The sequence below is a fragment of the Mchenga conophoros genome, linkage group LG15 (genome assembly GCF_057382185.1).
Source record: "Mchenga conophoros isolate Kocher_MC1m ecotype Shallow Benthic linkage group LG15, M_conophoros_male_GT1.1, whole genome shotgun sequence".
In the NCBI taxonomy this organism is placed as follows: domain Eukaryota; kingdom Metazoa; phylum Chordata; class Actinopteri; order Cichliformes; family Cichlidae; genus Mchenga; species Mchenga conophoros.
In genome coordinates, this window is record NC_140540.1 from 13796465 (window position 1) to 13812932 (window position 16468).

Genomic DNA, 16468 nt, shown 5'->3' on the forward strand with positions numbered 1-16468 from the left:
ACATTATATCCTTTGGGATTATCTTTGCCTTCTATATCTAGCAGTTAATATCTCCTGCAAGAGAAAGTGGCCTGAGGATAATTATGTAAAGTAGAGGTAAGAAGATGAAAATGTGCTAAGGGTTTAATTATCACTGGGAATGAACTTCACATCGCATGAAGGCAGGGAAGACACAGCACTTATGAAATGCAGATTTTGGTAATGTTCCTTTCGAATGCAGCTCCCAGTGACTGCGACACTTTCAGGTCACACGAAATGTTGGGCTACTGATATCTTGCTGGTTATTTGTTGGTGCTGCTTATTAGTGAGTGCAAGGAAGAAGCAGGAAAGAAACAGGATAATGGTGCAGACTATTACCACAAATTGCATCAATCCTTTTCCAATCTGTAGAATGTAGAATGTAGTTTTTGGAACCTTTGCACGGTATTGGTAAAATATGCTACTGTGTCTCCTGCATGTCAGTTAGTGCTGCAGTAAATATGTATTACACGTACTGCCCATACTCTGCTGGGTTATTTTACGGTTGAAGTCATTAATTCTAACAGAATTTAAGAGATAAGAAAAGACATTGTTTTCAAGGATGAGCAGTGAGTGAAAAGTTTTGGGGCTCATTTATATTTTTCTCAGGCCTTCAAAAATCCTTTCAGACCTTCCACTGACCCGCTATTTAATACATGCTGTAAAAACACTTACACACTTACACTGCCCGAACACACGCACGCACACACACACACACACACACATGTGCATACACACAAACCTTGTATTGCTCTTAAGTGTGCCTCTGTGTGAAGTGTGTCTGTCAGCGGGGCTCTTACACGTCATCATTCATCTTGCTTCCTGACAACCATTCAATCAAACACTGGCCTCCAGGATTGAGCCAAAACCCTTTTCCACAGGGACGGCTGTTACTATGGTAACTGTGGAGGTGTGCGACCCACCAGCAAGCCAGAGAATGCAGTGTTGTTTTGTTTGGGTTTGTTTTTCGCTGAGAAAACACCAACTTTGTGTTTGTGTATCTGTCTCCTCCTGTTTCCTTCTCTCTTGCTTTTTCCCATGTGGGAGAAGCACATACCTCCCCGCTCTTAGTTACAGCCCTGAAGCTTGTGGGTAATTGTGATATGCCATAGGTGTCAGGATACTTGGATTTCCCCATCAGTTGTCAGCCTGGAAAATCTGAAACTAGTTTTCCTTCACAACACTGGTACAGCATCATGTCAAGATGGAGCTAGGCAGCACGGTAATGACATTTTAGAGATAATAAATTCATGCTACATTTCGTATTAAGTTTGCACCTGGCTTAATATGAGAGTGCCTGCGATTCTCAAGAAGGTAGCTTAAGGTTGAATTAGTCACTATGTTTATGACTAATTTAAACAGAAAAGGCGGCACCAGTTTCTATATCAGTTTTTGCTACCTGGCTTAAATTTTTAGTTTAATTAGGTTAGTTTATGTTGTGTTTTTCACAGGTTACAGACTTATCATTTGAGTACCATTAATGTTTATACTAAATCAATCAGCCACAATATTAAAAACACTCACAGGTGAAGTGAGAAACATTAATCATCTAATTATAAAACAGTGTTCTGGAAACACTGACTCCAGGCAAATTTGCAGAGGTTTTGACATGCACAGTTTTACCCATTTGCAAACCACGTGGTCCTCCATCCCAATGGTGTTCCCCCACTGGCAGCATCCTTCCCTGTCAGGACAATGTGCCCCACCAGACTGCTCAAGAATGGGTTGACGAACACAAAAAAAGAGCTCAAAGCTATGACTTGGCCTCCAAACACTTTGCATCCAAATCCAGCTGAGCATCTTGGTGATGTGTCACTACAAACCCCATGCACAGAGGCCCCACCCAAGTACCCTGAGGACCAAAAGTAACCAGACACCACAGAGTATGTGCATGTCCTGTTTCCAGGCTGCAACAGAGTTATTTTTGCAGCATGCCCACACATAATGAGGCAGGTGGTTTCAACAATGTGGCTAATTTCCTTGTAGGTATGCCATAGGCTGAAATATCTTGCAACATGTCAGCCTATGTGTTACCTAACTAAGATTGGTATCCAAGAATCTCATAAAATAAAATAAATAACATTAAAATAATTCATTGTTAAAGTTGCAAGCTGTTGCTTAATATACTTCTTGGGTTTTAAAGCCATTTCAACATATATATCGTTTCAGTCTGCATTTTGTGCTTTGTGATTGATTGAGTGTCTAAAGAATTTATGCCAACTCTGAATCTCTGCTACCCCACAGCAGAAATCATACAGAATGTCTTACATGGAGCCGATTTTGCTATTTTCACTTGACATCCTCTTTTGTCTCTGTGTAATTAAAGAGAGGGTTAGAGCACAAGCAGTGACAGTAAGTCTGCAGAGATGGCTACTGTTCTAATTGGAACCACATGTCTCCATTCTTTTCTTTAAAAAATCCACTAGTCCCCTATTCTTTTAAACCAGCTGGGATTTAACTAACCTGCTGCAAAATGAGTGTTTGTCGAAAGCTTTTGGTTGCATAAGTTTCACAGGTGCTGAACAGCAAATAACACTCCTGAGAATTAGGAGTTATTCACTTTAGGGATATGTCTGAAATTATGATTAATCACCTTGGAAGAAGAGACTTGTAGTACACAGGTTGCGCCTCACACCGAACTCACAAACGGTGAACAACAAATGTGGAACAGCATATGGTCATGGCTCGGATGGATGCTGGTTCATCACAATGTGGTGTTTCATGTAAAAGCTGGGCTGGTGTAGCTGATAAAATATTAACTAGGGAGAATATTTATGCATGTGTTTTCGTTTAAACCCGACAGGCTTCTGTTGTCAAGGAAGTGCTATGAGCTGATTCATTACACTGGAGTATCATGTTTACTCAGCTTGGCTCTGTATTATTTCTCATTCACAGCCCCTATGGTGCCTATGCTTGTTCATGTTGAACGCTGTTACAGTCAACTGCCAATCTGTACTCTGTTGTGCAAAGCCTGCCTGCTGACAAATGACCTGGAGTAGAGGTCCAAGGAGAGTCCTGTCAGAGCCAGTCAGCACTGTGCTGCTGCATCAATCTGAGTAAAGGCAGGCTGGGCTACTGGAGGGTAGTGTCACAAAGAAACATAACTATGGTTTGTAGTGAACTGCTTGCACAAACAACCTGTGGGATTTGTTTGTTTCTGACAGTCTCCCAACCCTCCAGGTGTCTCTGAAGGATTTGCAAAAAAACTGTCTAAAACATAAGCTGATAAACTGGGAAGAAGGGATGCGGCATCACCATGCAGCAGAAAGCCATATGTGCAATGACCGTGACAGCTCGCGAAACTCTGGCTTCATTATAAGCTATGTGTAAGGTATCTGCTTTAGGGAAAAGCAGTGTGCAATTGAAAATCCATCCACAATGCCTTGATATAGAGTTTTATTGGCTAATTATTCACTTTAAAACTGCTGAGTCTGGTTATGATTCACAGGGAGAGAAGGCGAAGAGGGAGAGCGAGCAAATGGAGACCTCATGCTAGACATAAGGCATCTGAAGAATAATACCATAACATGAATGTGAGCTGAATTCTTCACTGGTTGATTTCAGTCTGGGGAGTAATAGAAAAAGAACATAACATTATGAGCTTGGGTACAGAAACAGGAGGTTCTGCAGCCATGACAAAGCACAGCTTTCAGTGGCAGTTGTTGTTGTTTACCAAAATAGCAATAAATGAAACAGTATATTTTCCAGACCTATTCGTAGTCTGGTGCCAAATTATAGCATTTATTCATACAAAAAATGCAACAGTGGTGGATATGAAAAAAGGTGAGTAGAGCCCAAAAGCAAAGCTAAAAAAGAATGAATGTTGTGCATGTACCAGGTGAACAAACATAGAATATCCATAGCTCCATATCTGATTTAAGTTCCTACTCCATATGTGTCCTTAAGCAAGACACTGTATCCAGGTAAGGTGGAGTCTAAATCTGAAAGTCACACAAAAATGACTATCTCATCTGATAATCAAGAGCCTGTCAGTGACTAGGAAGTTGCAAGAAAACTTCGGGGACGCGTCTGAGCTCTGTGGGGAAGAAAATAGGACAGGGGGCTGGGACATCCTGCAGCAAAGATTCACATTTATATCTATGATGTTCTGGGTTCATTTTTTTTTTTACCCTAATGTTACTTCTCCGCAAACAAATCATTGCAAAGATCCCAGAGTAGTGGTTCAAATTTCAGTTTTGGTGCAACAATCTTAGGTAGTCTGTGTGCTGAAAGTTCCTCCTTTGTGCAGAACTGTTGCTATACTGGTAGGGAAAAGCACATACGCCTTTAGCAATATCACCATTGGTGTTTTATAATAGGAACAAGACAGAAGAATTGCCAAATTCATAACCCCATCCCAGCTCTCCTTCAAACAAAATTACACAGGGACACATGCATATAAACACTAACGTGCACACTTGAGTGCCCCTCTTGGCTTGCGTTGCAACTCTGATAGAAAGATGTCTCACTCCAGGGGTGCAGTATTGCATTGTCAGAGGTGTGTGACAGATATTAATGTCATGGAAGAACATGATGGATGAATTTCCTTTATGATGTTGCTTTCTATCTCCGGCTCTGTCTCCCAGAGCCTGGTATGCTGCAGACAGCTATTTAATGAGCTCTGGAAGCATCCATATCCGCTGACAGTCCTTTCTTAGCGGCCTCGTTGCCTAAAAACGGTCAGACGGGTCCTGAGTCCTAGGGGATCGAGGGAAGTCTGTGACAGAACACCCGGGCGCTTTTTAGTCAATAGCTGGAAACATGGCTTAAATGAGGGAAGCTCTTTGAGATATGAATGAAAATATAATTGTGGCAGTTCAATATGTTAATGCAGTATTTAAATGACCTCATTAATATTTGGTAAAGTGTTTTGTAAACTTATGAGTGGCTATTATATTGTTGGAGTGAATGCTTTTATTTTGAAAGTCACAGAGCGACAAGGTGCCGTAAATCAAGTGGCGTAAACCATATGGCAGAAGCGCGAGTTTTAATGCACAGAGAGAAGGTGTGCTCTATGGTTAATGGACGGGAATGGGAAAAAGAACGGCTATTAAGGTGCAACACTGAGTCGAAAGCAGTTTCTTAGCACCTGGTTGATGAGGGAACAAGGTTTGTAACAAAGTTTGTCCTGTAGATATGTATTTTGTTGTTTTACGGAGCATATAGCTGCTGACCGCTACTAAGCATAAAGGCTAAGTTTTCACCCACTAGAGGGCATGTCGTCATGTTTAGGCAGCGATGCAACGATTTCCCTGTTATATGCAATAATTTACAAGTTTTAGTGTTATTTGTTATGTAAGGTAAGGAGAATTAATTTGTGATTAATGAATAAGTCAAAAGGTTAAAGGTAACACACTGTTTGATTTACTAATAGTCTTTTATTCTGTATGTTGTAGCTCTTATGGTGTGTTCACATACACGGCTGTTTAATAAAAGGATTGTGAACCATCAGTTTGAGAGACCATCTTTTCAACCGGGGATGCTACAGTAAGAGCTTGACCCCAGCTGAGAAGAGCTCCATCCCACGCTCAGCATCGAGGTCCCAGTTCCACAGCTCCACACAAAGTCTTCTGGGATCTGATGGTCAACTAAATTGCCCCGTCCTCAGCATGGAAGCATCTGAAGAAGAGACAGAGTTTGCGGAGGATCCCAAGGCCAATGAGGAAGAGGAGCCTCCACACTCTGTTCGTCGAAGGAGGCCTACTGAAAAAATGCAAGCGTATCAGGAGGAGGAGGCCCACAAGAAAGAAAAACGGCTTCTCAAAGTTTATGATGAATGGAAAAAACAAGTACGTAAAACACGAGAGCAATTAAAAGGAGACTTAACAAACAATCAAATTGCTTCACTCATGGACATGTTAGAGAATGAAAAGGAGAATGTCATAAAGTTGTATATGGAAATTAGAGAAAACATTACTCCCTCGAGTGGCACAAGGCGACTCATAGACGCATGTGAAGCAGTCACCAGAGACATTATCAAGATTGCTCATGAAAGACTCTCAGGCATAGATGACTATGATAGGGACAAGGTAAAGATACGTCTCCGTGAGCTTCTTGAGCCAGACTATGCTCAGTCCATTTACAGTTCCTCAGTCACGCACTCAAGTAAAAACTCTTCTGCCAGTAAGTCATACTCTGCAATGTCAGTAGTAGCTGTTAAAAGAGCAGAGGCTGCAGCAGAGTTAGCAGCTAAAGAAGCAGAGTATGAGGTGTTATTAGAGGAGGAAAAACAAAAGGAAAAGATTCAGCTTTTAGAAGAAAGGCAAAGAAAGGAGCTCGAATCTCAAAGGCGTGAGCTAGAGAAACTGAAGGCTGAAAAGGAGTTAAAGGCTGCACGAGCTAGACTAAGGACCTATGACACTGAGATAAAGAGTGAAATCAGTGCCTCTGATGTTGACTATAGTAACACTGCTCAGAAAGCCCCCACAGTTTCTAATCTCAGTAAAGTCCCTGACAACAATGTAGTGTCTACCTCACTTCCACAAACAGATGTCCTCTACTTAGCACACGCAGTACTGGATAGTGTTGCATTGAACAGACTGCCAGTGCCAGAGCCCTCCACGTTCACAGGTGACCCAATACAATTCATAGAGTGGAAAGCTTCCTTTACTGCTCTCATTGATAAAAGGAACATCTCACCTGCTGACAAACTGCACTACTTAAAGAAATACATAGGAGGTCCAGTTCGACAAACGCTTGATGGCATCTTCTATAGAAACGACAGTGAAGCATACAGAGATGCATGGGAGCGTCTCAACCACAGGTATGGACATCCATTTGTGGTACAGAGGGCTTTCAGAGAAAGACTGGCAAAATGGCCAAAGATCCAAACAAATGACTCCACAGGATTCAGGGCATTTGCTGATTTCATTCAAACATGTCACGAGGCCATGCCCCACATTGAAGGCTTAAGCATTCTCAACGATTGTGAGGAGAACCAAAAACTCGTTCAAAAGTTACCAAACTGGGCGGCTGCAAGTTGGAATCGTCAGGCCACTCAGTTTATGAAAGAAAGTGGGAAGTTTCCAGGTTTAAAGGACTTTGCCAAGTTCATGTCTTCTGAAGCAGAGATCATGTGCAACCCGATTACATCATTTCAGGCTCTCCACTCTGTAAACTTCACCACAGACACTGGTAAGGGCTGCCAAAAGGACAAAAGGCCCACATCTAGTGTTCTCCATACCCAGGCGATAACTGAGACTGAAAATAAAGGTCCAAATGTTAAGGCCCCATGCATGTTCTGTCAAAACAACGGACATAAACTTCACAGTTGTCCACAGTTCAATGGAATATTGCTTGAGGAACGAAGGAAATGTATAAAGGAGAAAAAACTCTGTTATGGTTGTCTTAAACCCGGACACAGCGCAAAGAACTGTAATTACAGACTTGTATGTGAAGTGTGTAAGAAAAAACATCCTACCTGTCTGCACGACTTCAACTATAACAATGATAAATCAGCCTCAAACCAGCCACAAACTCAGATCAGCACAGAACAGGCTGCAACCACCCTGTCTCTGAATGCAGAAGCCAGTGAACAGTGCGTGAGCACCTCCATGATTCTACCAGTATGGGTTTCTTCAGAGCAACATCCAGGTACAGAAAGGCTTGTTTATGCCCTCCTAGACACGCAAAGTGACACCGTGTTCATTGACCAAGATGTGTCTAATAACCTCCAAGCTAAGGCTATCCCAATAAGGTTGAAGCTCACTACACTGCTTGGTAAGGATGTTGTTGTGCCAAGCGAACGCATCTCAGGTCTCAAGGTAAGAGGCTATAACTCCTCAGAAATGATTGAACTCCCTCCTGCTTACACTAAAGAATGTATACCAGTTAACCGCTCTCACATTCCTACCTGTGAAACGGCAAGGCGGTGGAATCATCTCAAGGAAATAAGGAACGAGATTCCTCCACAGCTAGAATGTGAAGTCGGCCTTTTAATTGGCTACAGTTGCTCTAAGGCATTAGCTCCAAAGCAGGTAATCTTAGGAGGCGAGAACGAACCCTATGCAGTTCACACAGCATTGGGCTGGAATATTGTAGGCCCGACATCATCTTATGGTGACTCTTCTAGCATGTCTACTGTGTGTCACAGAGTTGCAGTTAAAGAGCTTCCCCTAGTGACTCCAGCTGATGTAATCAAGGTCCTTGAGTCTGACTTTAAGGATAACGACAAGGATAACAAGTCAGTGTCTCAAGATGACATTCTCTTTCTCAACATGTTAAAGGAAGGCATTTACAAAAACACTGAAGGACATTATGAAATGCCACTTCCATTTAAGGAGAGACCCCTCCTACCAGACAATAAGCAAATGGCCACTGTGCGGCTTCAAAGCCTCAAAACCAAACTGTCAAAAGACCAAAGGTACAAGGAACAGTATATAAAGTTCATGAGTGAAATATTGGAAAGGGGTGATGCAGAGGAAGTGCAGAATGAAGCTAAAGAAGGAGAAAGATGGTATATTCCTCACCACGGGATATATCACCCCCAAAAACCAGACAAACTCAGAGTAGTGTTTGACGCCTCCGCAAAATACAGAGGTACCAGTCTTAATGATCATTTGCTGTCAGGCCCAGATTTGCTGAATAGCCTTAATGGTGTTCTCATCAGGTTTAGAAGGCATCAAGTTGCATTATTATGTGACATTGAAAAAATGTTCCACCAATTTCACGTGTATGAAGCAGACAGAGACTATTTAAGATTTTTATGGTGGAAAAATGGCGCAATGAACACTGAGCCCCAAGAGTTTCGGATGAAGGTGCACCTTTTCGGTGCTACGTCCTCACCAGGGTGTGCAAATTATGGATTAAAGTATCTTGCTAAAGAAAACGAGACACAGTTTCCTCTTGCATCTCAATTTATAATGAAGGATTTCTATGTGGACGATGGTGTGACGAGCACTCCAAGTGTCAAAGAAGCAATACAGCTCGCTCAGGAGGCTCAGACACTCTGTGCGTCAGGTGGCCTCAGACTACACAAGTTTGTAAGTAATGACAAAACTGTGTTAGAAAGCATTCCAGCATCTGAACGTGCCTCCCCACAGCAAGCATGTGACCTGGCGTTTAATGACTCTAAACTTGAAAGAGCACTAGGCATTCACTGGCACATTGGCTCAGACACACTCAGGTTTCGTTTTCACCCCAATGTTCAACCTGCTACAAGGCGTGGCATCCTATCTATGGTTGCATCCCTTTATGACCCATTAGGATTCATCTCTCCTTTTGTACTAACAGGCAAAAGAGTGCTTCAAGAGACATGCAAACAAGGCACAGGCTGGGATGATCCCCTTCCAAGCGAATTAAGGCCAATGTGGGATAACTGGAACAGTGACTTGAAGAACTTAGAGAAAATCGTAATACCACGCTGTTATGTCCCTAAAGACTTTGGCCCAATTGTAAAAACAGAGTTGCATCACTTTTCTGATGCAAGTTCATACGGCTATGGTCAGTGTTCGTACTTAAGACATGTAAACAAAGATGATAAAGTGCATTGTGCTTTAGTCACAGCAAAGACCAGAGTTGCTCCCATCAAGGTAACAACAATACCAAGACTCGAACTGACCGCTGCTGTTGTCTCCATTACTGTAAGTAGCATGTTAAAAGATGAGCTTGGATTGACACAGAGGAGTATTTCTGGACGGACTCTAAGGTAGTTTTAGGCTACATTAATAATGATGCAAGACGTTTTCACACATTTGTCTCCAATAGAGTTCAGAGAATAAGGCTCAACAGCTCTCCCCAGCAGTGGAGATATGTCCCTTCTGAGGAAAATCCTGCAGACATTGCCTCTAGAGGTTCAGGTGCAAGTGAGCTCATCATATCCAACTGGTTCAAAGGGCCACAGCTTCTATGGGAAAAGGAAATACCTCCACCTGCTGACATCGACATGAACATACCACTTGGAGACCCAGAGGTTAAGAAGGTGCAGGCACTGAACACGCTCAAAACAGAGAAAAAAGGTTTATCAGACAAGTTAACAACGTTTTCCTCATGGTACAAAGCCACCCAAGCCATAGCTCGACTCATTCGCTGTGCCAAGGGAGACAAAACAACAGGCCACAGTACAGTACAAGAAAGACAAAATGCACAATGTGTTATTCTAAGAGACACACAAGCAAGTGAATATGCAGAGGAGATAAGGTTGCTAAAGAACGGGAAACCACTTCCACACAAAAGTAAACTGTTTCAAATGGACACTTTTCTTGATACTGATGGACTCCTTAAGGTGGGAGGAAGACTTAAAGATGCTTCATTCTCCTCAATACTGAAACACCCAGTGATAGTTCCAAAAGGTCACCATGTCACTCAACTAATAATAGATCATTTCCACAGTAAGGTGCAGCACCAAGGGAAAGGTTTTATAATCAATGAGATCAGAGTGAATGGATTTTGGATTCCAGGCATCAACAAGGCCGTAGCAAATTTTATACACCACTGTGTGAAGTGTCGCAAACTCAGAAGAGGCACAGAGGAACAAAAGATGTCTGATCTCCCAACGCAGCGCTTAGATCCATCTCCACCCTTTACATTCTGTGGAATGGACTGTTTTGGTCCTTTTCTAACCAAACAAGCTCGCAAAGAGCACAAGCGTTATGGACTTCTTTTTACATGCCTTTGCTGCAGAGCAGTGCACATAGAAATGTTGGACAACATGACTACAGACGCCTTTATCAATGCGCTCCGCTGTTTTATAGCCATAAGAGGAGCAGTCAGTGAGATTAGATGCGATCAAGGAAGCAACTTTGTCGGAGCCAAAAATGAGCTACAAGAAGCTTTAAAACAAGTGGACTCCAACCGCATTACCACATTTCTTGCAGAGAAGCAGTGTGACTTCAAAATGCACACTCCTCATTCAAGCCATACAGGAGGTGTATGGGAAAGACAAATCAGGACAGTTCGAAACATTCTGCGCTTCACAATTTCACTTTCATCTGGCAGAATGGATGACGCATCGTTAAGGACATTCTTTTATGAGGCAATGGCGATTGTCAACAGCAGGCCTCTAACGGTGGACAACCTAAGTGACCCAAGCAGCCCAGAGCCCTTGACGCCAAATCACCTGCTTACTATGAAATCAAAGATATCCCTGCCCCCTCCAGGCACATTCATCAAAGAGGATATTTACGCACGTAAAAGGTGGCGGCAGGTGCAGTACTTATCAGAACAGTTTTGGTCACGTTGGAAAAGGGAGTATCTATCCAACATCGCAACAAGACAGAAATGGTACACTCCAAGGAGAAACTTGAAAGTTGGAGATGTTGTCATGGAGAAGATGGATGATCTACCCCGCAATGAATGGAGATTAGCACGTGTAGTGGACACAGTAACTGACAAAGACGGACTTGTAAGAAAAGTAAGGATTTGCTTCGGAGAAAGGAAGACTGAGAAGGGACAATGTTCAAGTAAACGTTCTATAGTGGAACGCCCAGTGCAGAAACTGGTTTTGCTATTAGAGACTGTTTAACTGTATTCTAAAGTTTAAGGTTCAATGGAACTATGTGTTATCATACAGTTTAATGGTTACGGGTCATTTCTTCATTAGGAAATCATTATCGCTTCAGTTAATTCCCAGTTAAGCTCTTAATGATTTGGTGGGAGTGTAAATGACCTCATTAATATTTGGTAAAGTGTTTTGTAAACTTATGAGTGGCTATTATATTGTTGGAGTGAATGCTTTTATTTTGAAAGTCACAGAGCGACAAGGTGCCGTAAATCAAGTGGCGTAAACCATATGGCAGAAGCGCGAGTTTTAATGCACAGAGAGAAGGTGTGCTCTATGGTTAATGGACGGGAATGGGAAAAAGAACGGCTATTAAGGTGCAACACTGAGTCGAAAGCAGTTTCTTAGCACCTGGTTGATGAGGGAACAAGGTTTGTAACAAAGTTTGTCCTGTAGATATGTATTTTGTTGTTTTACGGAGCATATAGCTGCTGACCGCTACTAAGCATAAAGGCTAAGTTTTCACCCACTAGAGGGCGCTAACGTACCTCGTCATGTTTAGGCAGCGATGCAACAATTTCCCTGTTATATGCAATAATTTACAAGTTTTAGTGTTATTTGTTATGTAAGGTAAGGAGAATTAATTTGTGATTAATGAATAAGTCAAAAGGTTAAAGGTAACACACTGTTTGATTTACTAATAGTCTTTTATTCTGTATGTTGTAGCTCTTATGGTGTGTTCACATACACGGCTGTTTAATAAAAGGATTGTGAACCATCAGTTTGAGAGACCATCTTTTCAACCGGGGATGCTACACAGTAGACGATGCAGAAGAAAAGCATTCAGAATATGTTATTTTAAGCTCAGCTTATCCCAACTTTTGTTCGATGAGAAGAGGGTGTATCCCAGACAGGTCGCTGGGGAGGATCGTCATGCTTGTCTTAATTCCTGTCATTCAATCTTGCCTTCTTTTTTTGCTAACAGTAATAGTAGTCATGCAGTATTGGTTATGTATAGTTTCTTGTAAGTTTTTCTCTGAAGGCCAAAGTTAATACACACAATTTGTTCTTTTTTGTTGCATGCCAAAAGCAGTCAATTAAATTAACTGTGAATGGGAGAGTATAAATTCAAATTAAGTCACGTAGCAATCAGTAGCTGAGCATTTCCTGTTTATTCTAATGAGTTACCATTTATCTTTCAAATGCTAAAGACTGAATAAAGACTACATGACATAACATGGAATATTATACACAGATTAACTGAGGACACAGAGAAGCAAAGAGAGAAAGATGAAAGGAGGACGTGAGGGAAAGAAGCAAATGAAAGTGAGAACTCATAAAAAGTGAAAATGTTATTTGAGCTGTATAAACAAACAACTAATGTCTGTGCATTATTGCACTGGGTGCAACTCTTTATTCACTCTGTATCTCAGAGAGCAACAATTTTATGACTCATGTTTACGCCTCTGCAGTTTTACGGTAAAACTAAACTGACACCTAGTGGAGGAAATGGCTTTCACCTACTGATAGTACTGCTTTTACCTTAAGGTTTTTTTATTGATCCCAGTAGAGTAGTTCTGCTATTGTTTGCCATCCTCAAGGGTGATCAGTGGTCAGGATTAATCACAGAGCAGCCTCTTTGCAGCTAACAAGCTTCTAGTGGAAAGATAAATGAGCACAGCTCAGTGATGTAAACACTGAGACAATAAAACACAGGCCCAGGAATCCAGATTAAATTCAAAAATCCCTTTACACATACTATACAAATTGATACTGGAACTTATTTTTTAATTTAAAAGGTCTAAGTATGTGTTTAGAAATGATTGAAATGTGTCTTGTGAAGAATCCAAGCAGAATACAATAACTAGTTGTCTTTAGTTTTAAAAGTTCCAGAACACTAGAGTCCCCTCCCGATGACACCAAAGGGACTTCTGACGCCTCCCAGGATCAAACCCAGGGTCTTTCGCTTTGGTGATTATGTTAACCACTACATTATGGAGCCACTCTAGAATTCTGTGACCTTCCCAAATTTATGTGGGTGTCCCAAATGAATATGGGAGAGCTAGAAACAATAAAAACAGACTGACAAAAAGATAAAACAGATGTTATTTATTTATTTAGGCCAGCTCCTTTCTGTGTGGAGTTTGCATGTTCTCCCTATGTTCTATGGGTTTTTTCAGGCTACTCTGGCTTCCTGCCTCAGCCTCAAAACATGCATGGGGTAATAATTGATTCTAAATTGGCCGTAGGTGTGAATGTCAGTGTGGATGACTGCCCTGCGATGGACTGGTAGTCTGTCCAAGGTGAACACCACCTTTTACCTTTTGGCGGCTGGGGTAGGCTCCATATGTCTGGATCCTGTCTATTTAATGAGCCACTTATTGATCCATTGATTCATTTCATTTACCTTTATATAACCAACAGATAGTGAGATCTGAGTGAGATTTTAAATGTATTTTGCAGAAGTGTCCTAGCCAGGAGCAGCATTTTAAGCACCAGTGGTAACAGAACTACACACATATAATGATTTACACACAATAAGCACACATATAAATAATGACATGGTTAGCTCTGTTGCCTTGCTGGAAGAAGGCCCTGGGTTCTGGGTCTCCACTGGCCTGTGTGGGTGGAAGTACTCCAGCTTACCTCCCACAGTCCAAAATTATGCATATCAGGTTAACCGATGATTCTAAATTATCCGTAGGTGTGTTGCTTTCTGTGACATTGCTTTCTGTGTCACTGTGTTAGCCCTGTCATATACTGCAGACCTATCCATGGCATACCCTGTTTCACTATCTATGACAGCTGGGATAGGCTGCAGCACCCCCCATTGGGAATTGGAGAAAATTTATAGATATACATAAAATCACATAGAATGAAGCAAAGCAAGCTATGACAACTTCAGGAGTAAAGAAATTAAATGCCTAAAACCAAACAGAGACATTTATATTTTAACATCTTTTACAACTTGCCTATATTGTCAAAGCAACTCCTTGAGATTTAATTTGGGTTTTTTGTTTGTTTGTTTTGTTTGGTTTTTGCTCTGGACTCAAAGTGGAGGGATGAGTTCATTAAAATGTCCTTTTTCCCAATTCAGCCTGGCTTATATAGTTTCCCACCCTGCAAAAAATATGTCTTATTTTATCAGTTTTTGATAACTGTTGTTTAAGCTTTGTAGCCCTGGTAGGGTCGGTCAACTACACACAGATTTTCTTCAGTCAGTAGGCGATTCTTTACATTTCTGTCTAAATACTTTTCTTAAATCCTTCTGTCTGCCTGCATGTTTTCAATGTGCTCAATCTGCCGGCAGCTAGTAAAAAAATGATGAATAATATGTAACACAAGGGGGCACTACAGTCCTATGGATAATCTTGTTAATAGTCCACACTGTCCATGCTGCTGAACATAAACAAAGGAGTATATCTGTAAAGGTATTGCAAGGGAAGTTCTGTAAATATGCTAACTGTAATATGTATATTTATTTTCTTCTTTTTTTCAAAATTAAAGCATATGGACCGATTTCTCTAAATCTACCTACATCTAAGAATGTAGTCAGCACTTTCAATGGAGCTGGACTGAATGACCAGACATTATGAATTCTGTACCCAGCCTGAGGACAGTCCCATGCTCACTAAAGGTTAGTGAAGCTTACAACTATTTCCTTTCTACAGAATATTAACACCTGCATATCTGTCCAACACAGGCCTCTCTCTCTCTCTCTCTCTCTCTCTTCAGCAGGTTGAATGAGCCACTTCCTGTGGACGCCCTCTTTCTCACCTTCTGTTTTATTGTTCATCTTAGATGTGTGACAGCATGCTGACACATGATTGGGAGAGCAGTGTCTGCTGTGCTGTCTCCTCCAGGAAGTAGGTATTTCTGCTCAGTTCCTGTCTCCTTCACTGACCCCACAGTCAAACATGTACATATTTACTGGCAGAAGAGTGACAGGAGAGACATTTTAAATTCAGATAGAGGCTGGACTTAATGGGTGCATTGGAGGGACAGTGATGTCTGTTGATTTGAGTTTGATGGTACCGGGAAAGCACAAAGAGAGTGGAGATTATAAGGGGAGAGTAGGAGCAATGCACAACTGGCAAAGAGGCATCACTGAAGGAGAAGCGTTAGGCTGTGATAAACTACAGTCTGAACCTAGTGATGGGCAACAGATTTCAGATCCACGTGTGTAACAGTGGAAATGCAAGTTTGGTTTGTACGGTCGTACAATTATTACACGCTGAGTTTAGCATTAACTCTCAATTATTAATCTGAGCGACCAATGACAGCCCATAAATCAAGAGTCAAATCTTTATTTAACACTGAACCACATCTCTTTTTCTCTTCAGAACCAAAAGTGGGTCCATCCTCTTGTTTGTCATCCAAGGAGGAAAGGAAAGGGCCCAGGCGCTGGAGGCAGGAGGGTAAATATTTGTTTTGTGGTCTCTCCGTTCAGCTCCAGACCTCTGTGTGCCTCTTAAGAAAACTTTCGCCCGCACGGGAGCAACCAAAGCAAACAATCCCTCATCACGCCGTCTGGCTCGCCATGGACCCTTGTGTGTTTGTTTGTTCAGACAGCCGCCATGACAGACGGAGGAACACTGCGAAGGAAGAAAACTAAGGAATGAGCGAGAGAGAGAAACAAGAATCTGAGAGGAGGGGAAGGAGGAGGTCATGCTTTTTCATGAGCTGCAGGACGGATGGAGGTTTACATCACAGATGGTGTGCTTGTCCTGTTCCCAAAAGCTTTACTCTCCACAGAGATGGGTCAAACAGTATTTAAAAATAATTCTAAGCATATGTTGTAACCTGCCTACATTAAAAAAAAAAAAGACTACACGAAATACCTACATCACTAAGAAGTTTATAACATTATTATAAGGGTCCTTATGTGGAACATTTACCTTCAAATTGCTCAGGTTTAAAAAAAATATGTTTTGGAAATAGTAACATCTATTAAATTTCAGCGCTTAATTTAATAGGTGCTGAGTTTTAACTTAATTGACATATTTCATTCTG

At 41.6% G+C, this 16468-nt stretch overlaps 1 long non-coding RNA gene across 2 annotated transcripts; it reads left to right on the plus strand.

Annotated features, from left to right (window-relative positions):
- Nucleotides 1-14977: 14977 nt before the first annotated feature.
- LOC146558017 (uncharacterized) lies at nucleotides 14978-16211 on the plus strand. 2 transcript variants are annotated; one of them, XR_014888586.1, is made up of 4 exons: nucleotides 14978-15092; nucleotides 15191-15321; nucleotides 15799-15873; nucleotides 16024-16211. It is a non-coding gene; the product is annotated as an uncharacterized LOC146558017 (long non-coding RNA). The 2 variants fall into 2 exon arrangements; XR_014888585.1 differs by having other exon boundaries at nucleotides 14985-15092; nucleotides 15257-15321.
- The last annotated feature ends 257 nt before the right edge of the window (nucleotides 16212-16468 follow it).